Source organism: Papio anubis, chromosome 1 (assembly GCF_008728515.1).
Source record: "Papio anubis isolate 15944 chromosome 1, Panubis1.0, whole genome shotgun sequence".
Taxonomy (NCBI): Eukaryota; Metazoa; Chordata; class Mammalia; order Primates; family Cercopithecidae; genus Papio; species Papio anubis.
This window is the reverse complement of record NC_044976.1, coordinates 153,660,356-153,676,281: the sequence shown is the minus strand read 5'-3', so window position 1 is coordinate 153,676,281 and position 15,926 is coordinate 153,660,356. Positions and strand designations below refer to the sequence as shown.

General features: G+C 49.8%; 1 protein-coding gene across 1 annotated transcript in view; it reads right to left on the bottom strand.

Moving 5' to 3' along the window:
• Positions 1 to 5,719, bottom strand: part of PLXNA2 (plexin A2) — a 222,361-nt gene extending 216,642 nt beyond the window's left edge. Inside the window, exon 1 of the mRNA XM_003893167.4 lies at positions 4,989 to 5,719. The gene's annotated coding sequence lies outside the window, so the exon portion shown is untranslated. The remainder of the gene's footprint in view (positions 1 to 4,988) is intronic.
• Positions 5,720 to 15,926: the final 10,207 nt, after the last annotated feature.

The window sequence follows — 15,926 nt, the reverse complement described above, 5'->3', positions numbered from 1 at the left end:
GAAAAAGATTAAATCAGTGATACAACGTTGACATGCATGCAGTTCCTGAAAGGTCTTTAAAAAAAAAAAGTCTCAGGAGCAGTTTTGCTACCACCTGAGAGTCTCAAAAATCTGCATTTAGGGAGTTGAGAGATGGGAAGGCATGTAAAGGCCCTTCGGGGATGGGCCAGAAACTTCTGTTGCTGATAAGAACTGGCAAGGGCCTTTTGGCGGGCCAGCCAGCAGATTGGACTGCCTATTAAGTTGAGAATGCACTCCCTCCCTGCCACCCACCCCTAGACGTGACCTGTTGGGGCAGGCCTCTCCGGAGCTGCTCACAACCCATGCACCCCTGCTTAATGCTGCAGGCGCCTTCTCATCCTCTGCAAACAGACAGAGGCCCAAAGGTCTCACTGGCAATAGGACCCTACCAGTTGTGGTCTCTGGGAAGTGACAGCTGGAAGTTTCGAATATATCTCATCTATTAATAATTTTTTTCTTCTAAAAGAAAACCACACACACACACACACACACAAAAGCCACTGTTTTGGGCCAAGCCTGGCTTTCAAGAGTCCCCTCTAGTGGAGATAACCTGCTACTTCGGCTTCCCAGTTCAGCCAGGAGCCTCCCTGGCCCGGGAAGATTCAGAAAACCCCCTTCTGCCTGCAAGGCTCTCTTTCCCACTTTCTCTTTATGTTCGCTCTGAGCTCTGTCTGCCCCCATTCACACTGTCAGTCTCTCTGTCTTTATCTTCCCTTGCTGTCTCCCTCCCTCTCTCCATTTATCTGCGCCTGTGCCCATATCTTGACTTCTGTCTTTCCACATGTGCCTTTGCTCCTGTATCTTGATCTACATCTTCCATCCACCCGCTGGTTTCCTCTGACGTTCAGGATTCCAGGTCTGACTCGCTAGGAATGCCTTGGGAAGGACTTGGACCACATGGACTCACCTCAAAGGGCCAAAACAGCCATCCACAAGCCAGATCCACAGTGAGAAGCTTTAGGAAAATCCTAGTGGTTATAGAGCTGTCTATAACCTGAGCTCAGAGCTCCTGCTCCAAATCCTGTGTGAAGCCAGTCGCTCCCTTCAATAGCTTCTCCCCACCTCCCTGCCTGCTTCCCAGTCTCTTATACACACCCTGCCCTGCAAACAACTGGCAATGCCTGGGTAAAAGGACAACTGGCAGTGGGTAGGAAGAGTATGCTAGGGCAGGGGAAGAAGGTGAGGAAGAGGTGAGTAGGGGTCAGAGGCTGAGCCTGGGGCTGTGGCAGGACAGTGGAGACAGAGCGAATGTTAAGCTGGGGTGAGGAGGGGGGAGATGGGGGAACACCTGCTGGTCCTCTGAGTTTCCCAGAGATATTCTTTCACCCAAGAGGGAGACAGAACTGGGGCAGGGAAGGCGGTTAATGGTTAACCAACTGTAGGAGCAGAGAACTTTTGCACTGCTCAGGCCTCAGCCATTTCTTTCAGCTCTGCACCCTTCCTTCCTCATCTCCCCTTACACTCTTACCCAGCAGGGACCCTGCCCCCCAACAAAGAACTTTCTCGCCTCTATTTCTGCCCTCCAATTCCAGATGGAGCAGTGTGGAGCTAGATAAAGAGGTTCCATATGCCCAAATGCTAGGGAATGAGGCCCAGGAGAGCCTGAGGGCTAAGCCCAGGAGGACGGGGGTATGCTCTTCTTACCAGCCATCCCTCCCTCGCGCCTTGGGACCAGCTGTTTGACCCTGGGAAGAACTGCCTTTCTCTCTGTCTCCACAGGGCTCACCTTTAGAAATGACCAAAAAAGAAGTGGATGCACACCCACCCCTCATTTACTCTAATCAGGCATGAAATCTTTGTAACGAAGTGAAAAAACTGTTAAGGGAACCGGTTCCATTCATCATTGTTTGAACTGAACATATGTGAAGGGTAGAAATAGAATATTCACATATAATGAATTGATAACAGACTGCCCCTGGGTGGGGCGGTGGTGACTGGGGCTGAAGGGGGAATGCACATGAGCTGTAAAACTCCCAGCACCTCAAAGCCTGTTTCTACCAGTTTCCCTATGGACAGTCCTGAATTATTTCTAGTTAACAGACTGTAACACAATGCTGCAGTCTCTTTATGATCAGAATGGGGGTGGGGGGTGGGGGGCTGGCTAGGCGCTCCTTGCCTCTCCATTTGCCATGATGGACAGAAGTATATTGTGCCTCAGTTCGTGTGTGTGGAGACAGCTGTGTGGCAATGCAGGGAGACAGCTGGTGGTGGTGGGGAGGTGCTGTTGGAGACAGGAATTGCCTCCCCCACACCAAACCCTATATCTTAGGGAGGCAATCATAGAAGATAAGGTAGGATAGAAACTATTAAACCCCCAAACAGTGACAACTCCAGCACCATAAATATTTCATAGCACCTAAAGTGGTGAGTTTAGGCTGCTGTCAGCTGCTGCCTTGTATATTTAACCATGTCACTGGTTTCGCCTCCTGCTCCTGTGTTTTCTTATAACCTGCCCATGAAATAAAGATTAGCTGAGTAATCAGAAGTATTTGTAAATAGGAAACAGGTAGCTGTTCTTTGAGTGCTTTCTTTTTAACCTCATTTTAAGTGCAGACTTCAGTAAAACAGATGGTGAATGAACTTTTACATTCACCGCATCTGCAGCTTTTGATGGTCAAGAGAGTTGCAGGGTAAATGCTCCCCTGGTGCTCTGAAGACAGGGGTAGGTATTCAGACCAGCTCTGAAAGGGGGGCCACCAACCTTGTAATGGCATGGTTTTGGGTGATGGACGTAAGACACTGCCATACTCTTCATTTAGACTTGGGCTGAAAAGCTAGCCAGTCCCCCGTCCTGCTCCAAGCTTCGAGGGACCCCTGTCCTTATGCCCTGTCAAAAAGAAGGACCAGCTGGGATTTCCTTGGCAGACTCATGGTCCCTGAGTAGAGGAGATCTCCTGGTACTTTACCACTGCTGCTCTTCAGCATCTTCCCTGCACATCGCTCCAAATGTCATTTCCATTTAACTGCTTTGCAAGCCAATTTGCCCCCATCCTAATGCAATTTGCTGAGGACAGTGAGGGAGCAGAGAGGTCAGTCTGCATTGCCCTCCCTTTATCAGCGGGTCCCTGAAGAGGTTCAGCTGCAGAGTGGAGGGAAATAACTCCTTTAGGTAATGCTGGGTGGTGGCAGCAGGGGCAAGTTCCGGGATGAGGAGGGGTTGGTGGTGATGCCGGGTGGAAGAAGGGGAATGAAAAACAACCTCGCTAGGGTATTTTCACAGATTCCACTCTGTTTCCTTGGTTCCCTACCCTTTCTCCTCACTGCCCCTTCCGCCCCCAGGACACCACTGAGGAGAGATCCCAGGTAATTAGTTCAAATGGTTCTCTGTGAAGAGAGAGGGAAGTTAATGAATTCTTCTCTTTTCTTGCCTGGAGGTCAGAGGGGAGAGGGCTGCAAGAAACTCTGGGAGCTTTCTGGGGTCATTGCATAAAAGTTGTGCATTTCAGTTAGGAATAGCTGAATTCCTCCAGCCAAGGTTATCTCTTCCTGGGGCTCTGTCACTCAGTAGAAGGCCCCAGAATCCAAAGTCAACCCAGAGGGAACAGTGAGGTTTCAATGTCTAGGAAAGAAGCCCAGCAAAGGAGGGAGACTGCTATTGTGTGGGGAGAGGGGAGAGCTAAACCTGACTCGTGCTCTCAAAGTGTCCAGCCCAGGCCAGCCAAGATATTCATCTTGGCCTGCTGCTCATAAGCCTTGTCCACTGGGCACGTGAATGGAAGGAAATGAATGTGACCCCAAATTTCTGTGGGTTCCTCCAAGCCAATGGGCCCCCAAGTGACTGCCTCAAGCTGTGATTGGCAGTCCCAATCCCCTCAAACTGATCCTGCCTTCATGTCCCTTGCGCACCTTCTATGATGTGCCACTGTCACTCTAACATCTTAGATTCCTACAGGAATCCTGTTCATATTTCCATTGCCCACCTCCTGGGGCTCTCATTTCTAGACCCTTGCTGACCTAGAACCTCAAATCTCTTATCCAACTTCCTCTCCCCCATTATTTCTATCCCTCCTGAGCAGAGCTGAGTTTGAGTAGGTAGGTCTCACTAGGGCAAGGGTCATTCCAAACAGGTGGACACTTTTTCGGGGACCTAGAATGGTAGTTTCTGGTGACTCTCTGGGCATCTAGACCATGATTGGTATTATAGAGACTACCTGTGGGATGGATAAAAAGGGCTAGAATTTTCCAGGATCCCTACCTAACTTGTGGGGTGGGGCAAGAAAGAGCACATGGAAGGAAATATTCTCAAATGGTTCATAAGGAGCCTCTGGGACCCTAAGCAAACTCCCATTTCAACCCCCAGCACTCGCGTGGTCCTCAAACTATGGAGCTGGACCCCTGCTGGGCGATACACCGCAAAGGGAGTCCCGGGAGATGAAACACTCAGACCCATTCAGTGCCTGGGAATCTCTCCCTGAGCCTCATGGAACCCGCGCAAATGATGTTTTCCCCTTCCCCTGATCTCCAGTCCCGGATCTGAAGGGACAGCCGGCGGCCACCAGGGACTCTGGCACTGGAGTGAACGCCCCCAAATCGATCGCTGGCCACTGTGGCTTTGGGTTGTCTCGCTGGTGCCACCGAGGCCCTCTTTGGGCTGCAGCTCTCGGGACAGCCTTGCCGCCCCGAGCTCCCCAAAGCCGCAGAGCGCCGGCAGGTGCGCGGTGGAGGCGCGCCGCGGAGCGCTGCTGCCGCCCTCAGCCCACGGCCAGGAAGCCTGCGGGCTGCCGGCCGGGAAGCCCTGGGCGGGAGGCACCCGCTCCAGTGAGCCTGAGATCGCGCGCACGCCGCGCTCCGGCCCGCGAAAGTGGCCGAGCCCACACGGGGACTCGCCCGCCGCGGCCGAGCCCGGTTGCCTGGGGCCGGGACCCCAAAGAGGCGGGTGCGGGAGAAGCCGCCACGGGTGTGCGCGCCTGTGGGGAGAAGGCTGAAGGCGCTGCCGACTCCGAGCGCCCGGCCCAGCCGCCGCTTACCCAGCTCGGCGACGTCGGTCTGTCCTTCCGTCCCCGCTCCGTCTGCCTCGGCCGCCGGCTGCTGAGGGCGGCGCGAGGCCCCTCTCCCTGCCTGCAGCTCGGAATCAGGGAGAAGACCAAATCCACATGGAGTCCAAATTCATTAAAATCCACGTCAAGCCACCAGCCACTTATCTGTATTCCTGAAGTCGCCCCGCGGTCTCCGCTCCGCGCGCCCCTCAGTCCTCCGTCGCCCCGCAGCAGCCCGGCTGGGCGCTGTCGCCGGCTCGCGGGGGGCACCCGGAGGCGCCGAGGGGGCGTGTGGGGGTGGCCGGCGGTGTCTCTCGCGGGGAAGAAGCAGAGCCCCAGCTGTCTTCAGATTTTTCCAGCGCGACTTTCCGGGCTCCTCTGACATCAGCAATCCCGGCGCTTCCTTCCCTTCTTGCTCTCCGGTTCGTTCACAGTCCCATTTCCTCCGGGAGCCTGGCTTTCCAGATCTATTTCGAGGTTTGCTCCGCCGGCTGCGGCGCTAGCGCTGCCTACCGTTCCCAAGCTCGCGGGGTCTCTCTCCGGATCGCTCGCCCTCTCGGCTGAAAAATTCTCAGCAACTGCGCTCCGCTGCCCTCCCGCTCCAGTCTGGCCCGGATGCCTCTCAGCCCGGCAGCTCTGGCTCCCGCGGTGGCGGCGGCGGCGGCGGCAGCGGCGGCGGCGGAGCCCTGAGCGCCGGCCTCCCTATTTTACCATGCAGCTCATTATCATAGAGGCCGCGCGCGTTAACCCCCTCCCCGCCGGCCGCGGCCGCCCGAGCTGGGGCCGCGCCCGCTGCTGGCACCGCCCGCCACAGCCAGCCCCGTGCCCCCTCCCCCGCCCGCGCGGACTTCCTCCTCCGCAAGCTGTCAACAAAGGAGAAGCAGGTTTGGCATCCGGAGGCCGCTCCGCTGCCTGTCCTGCGCCCAGCTCAGCCCGGACCCATTGGCCACCTTAAGTAGCCAAGGGGGCAAGGAAAATGCTACCAGGGCCCGGGAATTCGAGTAGGGCCTTGCGAACCCAGCTGGTTTAGCCCCCGGTGGAGATAGAAGGTCGAGCGTTGGGGTTAGCAGGGAGCTCAGGACACAGGAAGAGTGGGTGAGGGCAGTAGGGACAGGGACTCCCCCGCCATTCGCATCACCTGTCACCGCGCACATCCTGCACACCTCCCTCTTGATCTTTGAGTGAGGGGTGAGCGGGGAGGAACGGGGCTTGTCTGATGGGGTTGAGACTAGAGTCCTAGAATTTGTGGGAGCAAATTTCCTCTTCTTGTAAATTAAAAAAAAAAAAAAGCCAGCAAGCTGTCAAATAAGGCTTGAAGTTGTTGTTGTTATTATTATTGCAACGAGAAGATGAACCTTGCTCTGAATTGAATCTCAAGCTTCCAGCCCTGATAGGGATCCTGGGCATCTGATAAGTCCCGACTTGGATGGGGGCATTGGGGACGGGAGAAGAGCTTTCTATATCCAATTCAGAGAATCTTTTTGCCAGGGGAATCAGAGGGGTGGCGATAAGATAACTTATTTTAATAACCTAAGGTGAGAGGTTTCAGGATTCTGGACGACAATGCCTCGGTGCCGTCAAGGCCACTGATGCCTTGCTACACAGTCTCAGTAACTCTGCAGCTTCTAAACACTGCTTTTCGGAAGGGGCCTGCAAGCTGGACCCCAGCGAGTTCGCAGGGTCTGCGTAGTCCCTGCTCGCGATTAGAGCGCACACGAGTTTACTCCTGTCCAAGTACTCTGTTAAGCTTCCTCTACTGCCCTCTCGTGGCCACAGTCCTCAGTGGTATAAATCGAAAAAACAATATAAATCACTACAGAAAACCTAAAAGCAATTGCACGAAATTCTTAGAGCAGTAGGGGCAGAAGAAAGGAAGGGAGGGAGGGATGAAGAAAGGGAGCCAGAAAAAAGAGAGAGAGAGAAAGAGAGGAAGAAGAAAAGGAAATCTAGACTAACCAGTCATCTCGAACAATCGTTCATTCAATACAGGACTGGGGGATCCAGGCTTTCCTCCAGTATCTGCAGAAATCAGCTAATTCTTCAAAAGTCCTTCATTGTAATTAGCTGAAATTTGCGTTCCTGTAACTTTCACTGGTTCCTGCTAGTTTTGTCCTGTGGAGCCACAAAGAATCTGTCTAAGCTGTTTTGCCTGATCCATACTTGTTATTTCCTTCAAACTTCTTTAAGAGCATTCATTTATTGTTGGTAACACACCAATAAATTATCATATTTACCCTGTATTATTATTTATTTATTTTTATAAGTAGATCTTGTCTCCCCATGCAGACAGTCTAGTCGATCCCTTTATCTCTGGGTAGACAGAATCTAAACCACAATTTCTTAAGAAAGATGATTTGAAGAAGATGCTAGAAGATTTTGGAACACTTCCCCCATTTGTTCATGGAGTCTGGCCAGCTACACCTAAGACCAGCAGTGGTAGGATTGGAGACATCTAATTGATAAAGCTCCAAGCTGAAAATTAGGGCCCTCTGGTTCTAAATCAAGTGCTGTCTAACTCTGGAAGAGGTCACCTCTCTTCTCCATGCCTCAATTTAATCACATCTTGGGAAGATTATGATACAATTTAAATAATTTTCTCATACACCCCTCCAGCCCCACTTCTGTGGTCCAGAAATAAATCCTAGAATGAAGAGCAAGGAAGCATAAAATGAAACAGACTCCTCCACTCACCCCATCTTTTACCCCCACGCCTCCGCTCTGTTTCCTGAATAAAGGGAGAGAAAGAGGGAACACAGGCGGGAGAACACATTGCGGCTGACAGGGTGTCACGATGCCATCCAGATTCCACATTGCCACTGAACAGGGTCTAAGATCTGAGTCCTGTGAGACTATGGAAGAGCCTGTGGTCAGCATAGCAATGGAAAGAGCGCTAACTTGATCTACTGGGAGGTACCTTGATGAAGTACCTCTAACTTCTCTAGGCCATGGTTTGTCCATCTGTAAGATGGGAATTTCTGTCTTCACTCTCCAGACAGCTGGGGGAGTTAAAATAGATATATGTAAGAGTGTTGGAAGAATTAATAGTATCATCGAAATGGAAAGATTGTTGTTATATTTAGTCCTAATAGGCTAGAATAAATATGGATCTTATTAGCTAAACATCTAATTATAATAACATGCTCTGAGAAATTAAAAAAAAAAACAAAAAACCTTGGGTTCATATTTAGATTCGACATCGTCTGAGACAACAGTGGTATACCTGAACCTCTGGTCTTTACATCTGCTCATTCACCTTCTCCCTTTGATCTGGGTATTCATTCATTTATTATGCAAATATTTATGAAGAGCAAATTTTCTAAATTTCTTCCTTTAATAGAACTATACATAGTTCATAATTACTACTTTGGCACATATTTTTAAAGAAAGCATGGCAATAACCCTACAGATTCTATACCCTCAGATCCATCTCTTTCTGAGGTTTCCGGTTTTCTTGTATGTTTCTGGCCTTCACTATATTCCTCTTCATTCTGTCCATCCGATGTCAGACCCACAGCCCCTGGGGACTGACCAGTCCTCTGTCAAGGCCTTGTAGTTTATCCTCATTTCCATCTGGAAGGATAGACGTAGTGCAACACATTTGTGAGCAGGCTGTAGATATTTAACAAATATTTATCAAATGAATGAACAAAATAATGAATGGGGAAATGTTTATCTTATGCCAAATTCTCATCTTTGGAAAATCGTAGCACACTCAACAGGGTTCTCCATTCACCCCAACCTACCTACCTTCCCTAGTCAAGACATTCATGGAACCTCACCTTGAAAGTCATTTGTCACTTCTGCATTCTTGTTCCAGGCCCGAGGCCTCTTCTTTGCTTGTCAAAGAAGCAAACTAAGAAACTCGATGGATTACTTAAGCAAGAGAATGAGAGAAGTAGGAGAGGCCAGGGCACCAGCATTCTGGAATGCCACAGAATGTTTCCTGTGAAGAATGAATATTTCCCCTGTGGAAGACAGGTTTGGCTAAGCTGCTCCCACCTGCATTTCCCAGGCTGGGAGCAGGCCTTGGCCCTGGAAAGCAAGCTCTTAGGCTTTGGGGAGTACAGGCCCAAATGGGCAGCTAGCCCATCCCCAGGGGAAGTCTTTTCTGTCACAGCAGCAGCTCCAGCCCCACAAATAGATGCCAGTACAGTAGCCCCTCGGATCACAGGAGGTATTTTTGGTACTGGAAGCCAGCCACACTTTGGCAGGCTTTCAGCATCAAGTCTGTTCCCCTTAGAGGTGGGGGGTGGCAAGCTATCAGTGTTTAGCATGGGAATGCTGCCTGCAAGTGTGTGCATGCATATATTTACGGTGCCTTGAGTTGGCTGGGAGGTGGTCTCAGGAGGATGTGTGCCTGGACCTGTGCTTGGGAGCCAAGGGAGCTCCTGCTTGCCAGTGTCAGAGGGCAATGTTTGGATGGTGCACTGGCTGTTGCCCAGTTTGTATCTGGCTCCCAAAGTTGAGACTACTGATGCCACCACCAAGCTGACTGGTCTCTGCTCTAAGATGCATGTCATCTTTCACTTGCCCTGAGCCCGGGCTTGCCACTATAGACAGGCAGGAATGTGGTCCCTTCTGTCTCCCTACCAGGCACCTCACCTTCATCCAGCAGATGCTGTCAGGCAACCCCAGCAGCAGAGCAGCCTCCCCTTATGCCCTACATTGTTAGGAACAAAGGGATTGGTCTGACAGGCCAGACTGGAGTGTGTGGGCCAAGTCCTGTGAATGGAATAGAGAGACTGCGGGATGCCAGAGTGGTGGGTCTCAGCCCAGGCAACGGGGCCGGCAGCCCAGGACACAGGAACAGGGCACCTGCTCCGGGGTTCTCAGTACCATTCATAAAGACGTCACCCTCCCCTCCCCTCCCCTCCCCTCTCCTCCCTTCACAAATCCCACTTTCCTGTGTACTTTAAACAGTAGCAAGCCTGTTAAGGCTCCAAATCAAACAAGGCAGGATTTCACTCCTTTCTCACTAAACCTCCCACGAGCAGAGCTTATGTCCCTGTATACCTCGTCCTCTTTCCCTAACCCTCCCTCCCCTCCTCCATCCATCTAGTGTGTTGCTCTGGGAGAAGAATATTCTCTGTGAAGCCCAGGCAACTACAGTCCCAAACCTACTTAAATAGGTCCCTGGAACAGTTTGCAAGGCTCTGGCATTTGCAAGGTCAGAAGGCTTCAGGGGAGGGGTGTGGGAGGGAAGTGTGGACAACTGGACTCCAGGCATGGAAGGTGAAGGCTGAGGCTCAGGACTTTTCTTTTACTCTATTCCTAGCACTAAGGGTCAGGAAAAGGGCCTTCCTCTCTTATTTTTTTCTAAAAGAATCCCCCCAAAGGAGAAACTAAATCTCTTGGTGCCTTGGTTTCCTCCTTTATAAAGTGGAATAATGTCCCTTGCATTTCGTGTCTTACAAGATGCTGACTAGGAAAGAGCTTCAGTAGCTAGAAAGCATTATACAAATGCATGGGAATGTTTTCTTAAAACCTGAAAGTTCCATCCGGAGGCAAACCTATTTCCCAACTGTACAACTGCAGTTCTTCTCTTGGTTGGTTTTCTAGGAAAAACAGCTGGGCTCACCAGAAATATCCCTTTGCTTATGGGGCCACTGTTGTCCATCACCTCGGGGTCCTTCCTTCTCTCCTATTCTTCCACTCAAAAATGCTGCAGAGAAAAAGAGATTCTGTCCACCAGCCTTCCACTACGGAATCACAAAGCACATCCATGTTGGAGTTGGTCCTCATTACTAAGCAGCCCACGTACACACCCACACCCTCTCAGGCAGCAAGAGAAGAGAGGGGTGGCTGAGGTGCCTTGGAGAACACGCTGTGATTGCATAAGAATTAGCATGGCCCCATTCCTCATGGGCTGAGATGTATTATGCGAATGTGCTTTTGGGGTCCACCCCTGCTCAGCAGCCCTCACTGGCCAGGAAGTCCTCGCCTGTGCTGAGTCACTGACCTCCTGTCTTTGATGCCCAACCTGGTTCAGAGGACAGTTGCTGCCAGAACTACAGTTGGATTGCTAAGGCTTTCTGAGGGCTCAATATCTCCTGGGCAGGCCTGCCAGGGCTTTCTGGGGTGGGGATAAGACTGGACAAAATCAGTGCCATTTATTTGTTTTGAGATCAGAACTTCACAGAACTGATAGGAAGTAATCATTTTGTCCCAGCATCTTCATTGAGACAAAACAATACCTTTTCTTCAGTTGCCCATAATTATCAAAATAAAATGGTAAAAGTTAAAATATATTGAATTCCTACTCTGTGCTAATCCTAATCCTCACAACTCTAATCTTACAAGGTAATTAAGTAGCTATTATCACCCACCTTCCTTTTTTTTTGAGTCAGTGTCTTGCTTTGTTGCCCGGGCTGGAGTGCAGTGGTGTGGTCATAGCTCACTGTAGGCTCAAACTCTTGGGCTCAATGATCCTCTTGCTTCGTTCTCCAAAAGCCCTGGGATTACAGGTGTGAGCCAGCATGCCTGGTTTATCATCCCATTTTACAGATGCTGAAACTGATGATCAAGAAGTCAACTGATGGTCCTAAGGTCACATAGGTAGTGTGTGGTATCGTCAGAATGTGAATGCAGGCTGATCTGGCACCCGTTTTCTCTAATTTTGCCCTTTTCTGAAGAGGAGAAAGTGATGAAAGCGTGGGGGCCCATCAATGTGGGAGTTCGAATGCCAGTAAGTGGGAAGCAACAGGCCTCATCCTGCTGCTTAGCATTTCCCCGGCCAAGGACCTGGAGCCCCTGCCATAGGAGAATGCCCCCAGACTCATCATGAATCAGGCAAAGCATCGCAGAGCTTTAGTTCTGCCGAGGGTCAGGAGTGTCATTTTCTCTTACAAAGGAGAGCATGTTGTTGTCATTGTTTTCATGATTTTTATAAACAATCATACTAATGAGCTCAATTCTCCTCTATTCTATAGGGGGTGTGTGTTTAACAATGAGAATTGGCCTGTAGGAAAGAAGTTGCCAATACATGCAAATCTCTACTAGCTTCTGTCACCTCTGCCCTGTACAACACCACATATGTGGCCACGCCTGCCTTTCAAAATAATGGGATAATTGGGTGCAACGCGTGTCACCCCCACCCCTTAGAGAGAACATGCCAGTCGGTCTTTGTGGTAATCCACGGGGAGCCGGGTGAGCAAAAAGCCAGTGTCTGACTTCGCCTTGATTGCATCTGTGCCCTACAAACCCCAACAGAATTGAACTCACAGTTCCTCCTAATTAAGGGAGAAAGAAAGACAAGAATGATAGCAGAAGAATTTCTTCCTTCTTCTGACTGCAAGCTCTTCAGGGACAGCCCATTAAGCCCCCAGCCTCCAACTTCTCTTTCCTGACTCATATCTGGAGTACCTAACATGGTGCCAGGTTCTCCCTGGGACTGTAGCCCTGAGTGTGACAAGAGTGATGAACAGGGGCTGGTTTGAAAAGCCAGTCCCTGCTCTGGGGGCCTGTCTCTGGTCTACTGTAAGGCAATGCCGAGCAGCAGGCTGGGGGTGTCTAGGAGGCCTCAAGCTAGACAGGTGAAGGCTGGTCTAGGCCTTGCAGGGGTGGGTGGGACCTTACTCCGGGAAGGAGGCTGGCAGAGTGAAGTCCATCACTCCATGCAAAAATAAACAAACACCTGCCTAAGCAAATCAAATATCCTGGCATCCAGGTGCAAACCACAGTGCCTGCCCCCATGCTATAAATTTAGGACAGGGCGTGAATTACTAGCATCTGAAAAGAAAAATCCAGGAGTGGCACGAGCGCTGGGCAGGCAGGAATCAACTGCATCAGCGCTGACATCATGAAACAATTAATGGCTACATTAACAATGTTTTCCATATTCTGAGTTTCGAATTCCTAGAAAGAAAGGTCCATGTTTCGGTTTCCCCTCTTAGTCAGTTTAATATTAAGTTCATTGTGATTCTTTTGTGAAATACTCTCTTGCCGGGGATTATGAGTGCTGTATGGGACGGAAAAGAAAGATCAGCAAAAGCAGTTCTCTTTCTCCATCATTGCCTTCTGGCTTTCCTCCTCTTTCTCTCTGGGGCTACAGCACTGATTTTCTGGAATGGTTTCTTTTGACTCAGAATCAATGCTGATAGGACGAGGGCTGCTGTCTCCATTAATAACAACAACAACAAAAAAAACAGAACTAAAAAAATTCCACCTTGGGTTTTGGGAGACCTGGGTTTGATTCCTGACTGCACTCCCTGGCAGTGTGACGTCCTATAGGTCACCTTCCCTCCTCTGGCCTTGGTTTCCCCACCTGTAAAAAGCAGGAATTAGCTTTGATGCACCCTCTACTCCCCAGCACAACTGCCAGCCTGTCATGCTGCCGCCCTTCCAACTCTCTCCTTGGAGAACAGAGGAAGGATGTTGATGCCAAAGAAAAAAAAAAAGGCTTCTTTTAATGCCTGAGAAACTCACTGCCTAAAAAATCAACGAGGGAGTGCAATCCAGGGACAGAGCTGAGAAATAGGATTTTGCCTTTGAATTGTCTCAAGTCGGATGATTTCTCTCTCTGCCTGCCTTTGATAAACGCTCCCGTTCAGGGCTCTGGTGTTACGAACCTTTCTGAGTCACAGGTGGCTATAGCCCCTTCAATCCATTCAGCTGACAATATTTCCTGGTGTTTCGAAGGCCAAGGGCATAGGACAATTCTGTGGTGTCTCTTTACCTTCTCTCTTCTTCCCCCATCCCTCAAGCTTTTTCTTGTGGAATTCCTACTTTTGCATTGTTGCACAAGGTCCTGATATGACAGCAATCTCAGCCTTGGCGATTGCCCAGGGTGCGGGAGCCCCAGCTCCTGGTCTCCTGGAGAAGCCAGCAGAAAGCCTTCTGTGGTCTCTCCAGGACATCACCCCCCCCTGGTGGAATGACAGGGAACTTTCCTGGCTTCAGAAAAGCAGGGCAACCTGGCAGCCGTCCCCCCTCTCCTCTGCAGTTACAGTGTGGTTAATAATTATTACTCTGTGTTAATCACGACAGTGGAAGAGTTGCAGGCCGTTATTTCGAAATGATCGGCTCCAGTCAATGACTACTTATGACAGCAAAAGCGAAACATCAGCTCCGGGAAGCCCCCATGTAAATGGAGAGTTGAATGAAAGATCAGGAATAATGGAACGTGTATTTAGTTCCATTTTCCTCGCTAAAAGGGCCCTGTCAGAGTAATTTCCCCTTCCATGTACGATACCTCTCCATTATTTACAATATCTTCTTGGGGGAATAAAACAACGCAGAACTGCTCCTCCTCATCTCCCACTCCCTGCCTCACCCTCCCCTCTCCCCACCCCCCATCAATTGTGTCTCTTTCTGGAGTTTGGCAAACACAGCTACTTTCTCCTGCTGTGTTTTCAGTGGAGCTGAAATGAATGTGGCTCTAGTATGTTTTTCCCTTAATCATTCTTTTTCTTTCTTTTTTTGCAGGAGAACATTTTCACAAAGCACAATCACAGAAGAACAGAATGTCCTGATGTTTGGGTGAGAAGCATGCATTTTTTTCTTCCCCTTGAATAAAAATTACACCCCATAACCATCATATCAGAGGGCTAAAGGCCATCTTTCAAAGTTTTTCATAATCTTGCACTACCCTCTGTGCTCAATCTTATTTCTGACAGCCCCCTCCCTACCATCCCGGGGCGTAGTGGTTCCTTGAAGATACTAAGTTCATTTCGCTCCCCGGAACCTACGCCCATGTTAATCCTGCAGTGTGGAATGTGGCATTCCCCTACCTCACTTCCCACGGTCATCCGATGCCTGAACAATCTTTAAGACCTTCTCAAGATCCATGCCTTTTAAGATGCCATGACACTTTCTGTTCATACAGAATTTTAAGGATTTGTACACTAGTTTCTTTTCATTGTGAGCTTGTAACAGGTAAGTCATTTAATAAATATATGCTGAAATATTTTCACTAGTGGTATCTGCTATTTTAAAAGAAACTCATTTCAGAAATGAGAGAAGCAAGGATACTCAGAGAGGATAAGTGACTTGTAGATCACATGTCCAGGAAATGGCAGATAAGTTACTAGAACCCAGGTGTTTTAATTTCAAGTTCAGCATTCTTTCTCCTCTGCTATGCTGCATTCTCACTGCAATTCCCTCTGACCTCTCCTTTTGCTAATCAGTGTGCTTAACTTGGGCACCTAACTTACTTTCTTTTTTTTTTTTTTTGAGACAGAGTCTCACTCTGTCGCCCGAGCTGGAGTGCAGTGGCACCATCTCGGCTCCCTGCAACCTCCGCCTCCCAGGTTCAAGCGATTCTCCTGTCTCAGCCTCCCTAGCAGCTGGGACCACAGGTGCCCACCACCATGCTTGGCTAATTTTTGTATTTTTAGTAGAGATGGGGTTTCACCATATTGGCCAGGCTGGTCTCGAACTCCTGACCTTATGATCCGCCCACCTCAGCCTCCCAAAGTACTAGGATCACAGGCGTGAGCCCCCGTGCCCCGCCTGGGCACTTCACCTTCATCTTCCCCACTAGATTGCAAATTCCTTAAAGGCAGGAGCTATGACTTATGTTTCTCTTGCACCTTCCATCTGAAGTGAAAGTTTTGTATTAATTCCCTGTAGCCATTGCCAACTTTTGTATTAATTCCCTATACCCATTGCCACCCCAATTTTTCTCCTGTCTGTCAAGACTGGCATAGCATTATGGAGTGACACTTTGGAAGATCTTTGTCCTGATGCTGGGACCCCTGTGGGCCTGGGATGGAAAGCACCCACGACCTCTGTTTCTCTCTAAGGCTGACACTGGGACCCATCCAGTTCTGCTCCACTAATCTGGATCCCTCTTTCATATACGGAAGCTGACCACAGGGAATGTCAGGATGCCAAAAATCTCCTCTGGGACTTTATATATGGCTTGAATTTCACCACTACAACTTCTACCATCAGGGAAAGCCACTAACACCTCTGGCCCTGTTTAAACAA